This window comes from Perkinsus marinus (assembly GCF_000006405.1).
Source record: "Perkinsus marinus ATCC 50983 genomic scaffold scf_1104296952136, whole genome shotgun sequence".
Taxonomy (NCBI): domain Eukaryota; phylum Perkinsozoa; order Perkinsida; family Perkinsidae; genus Perkinsus; species Perkinsus marinus.
Window position 1 is genome coordinate 130,578 of NW_003208996.1, and position 1,706 is coordinate 132,283.

Consider the following 1,706-nt stretch of genomic DNA (forward strand, 5'->3'; position numbering starts at 1 on the left):
GAAGACGCTCCGATGAGTGCCACTGCCCATGAGTGAATTTTCTCGTGTAGAATGTCAAAGTGCCGTAATACTTACGTAATGCCTACTTTAGGGTTTAACTTCTGGTATTGTTGAGTCGTCAATACGTACAATCGTACCAAACCATGAGACACAACTGATACGATGCTAAAAGAGGGAGGATACTCGAAGATGGGACTCACTTTAACTGTTATCTCATCTGATTCAATCACGACATGCAAGAGCAATCATGTGTTTGGTATTCAGCATTGATCATCACTAGAGCTGTCTTCGGAGTGAATGATATATCTCACTAGAGTGCTATCACGCTTTGACCCGATACTAAGTGACTCACTTGAAGTGAGACACAAAGTGTGACACCTTTGATAGATAAGATACTCAGTAAGTGCACAGGGCATGAACATGTTCTGGAGCGTAAGATATAAGGCGTAATACCGTAATCGAACGAGAAACGCTATCCCATAACTATGTTTGCTCGATTGTATATTGCTCGTACGAATAATGCAAAATGATAAGTTTGCTAATAACCCCAACAGAGACGCAGATTGAGCGAGCGAGCAAAACGCTAGTATATATTCCCGCAGGGCGTAAGTTACAAGAGAGCAAATAGCCAAAACATGAAAGTAGCGCAGCATTGTCACATACCGGCCACTGCCAATTTGTATATTTCATGCAGGAACATCACACAAGAGCAAACCTTGAAAGGTGCCAGATTATATTATTACAACGCGAAAAATATTAAACAGCAAATGAGCACAACTTGCCAGAATAACGAAAATGTGCGGGCGAAGCACATTTGGGCAAAAGTGCCAGGGTGTAAAACATTCCGGGGGAATATACAATGCAGCAAAAAAAGAGCAAAAAAGAGCGACTTGCTGGAAAACACTTTCGAATTTGCTACTTTCAACATTTGGTTGCTAAAACCTATACCAGAAATTGCTAGGGTGTAAATGTGGTTGCTACTTTGTAACTGAAAAAGCAGCATATACAAATGAGCAAAAAAGTGAGACTGCCAGGAATTATAGCATTTGGCAAACCCGCAACATTAGCAAAAAGTTGCGATTGCCGGATTGTATTACACCGCCTCCTCTTGCGTCTACTAGTCGAAGAGCAACTCGAGCATCTTCACGTACCCGTAGTCAGCCCCCCCCGTACTCACGCTGCTTCTTACCCGAACCTTTCCGATATCACTGACGGCGAGATCCAGCATTTTGGCGACAACGTCACTCATTCAAATGACCACAGGTCACCAGAGTCTCGCGGCTATCCTGCGACAATAACCTCGTCAATGTAAGCTTTAGTGAAGCCATCACCTTGGAAAAAGATCTCAACAGGGCCGTAGCACTTCAGGCGCTGCGCCCCCCATGAGAGTAGTACCATTCAATGGTAACCACTGGCATTCAAATACACCGGAAAAACGTCGACCGTACTCGCTGCCCAATATGTGAACCCAAACTCCAGTCTTCTGGTCCTAATAGAGGATCTCTATTGGAGGCCCTGCATACAAGCCCAGAACATCAGGACCCGTTGCCAAACGAACCAGTACACAATCTCCTTCGGAAGGAGATTGTGTACTGGTTCGTTGGTTGTGGTTGTACTGGTCCGTGGAAGGAGTCCTTCCTCTATCCTGGCATGGTCCACAATGCCCTTAACCGCCGGAGTAGCTCGGGGACGGTCTACTCCCTCAC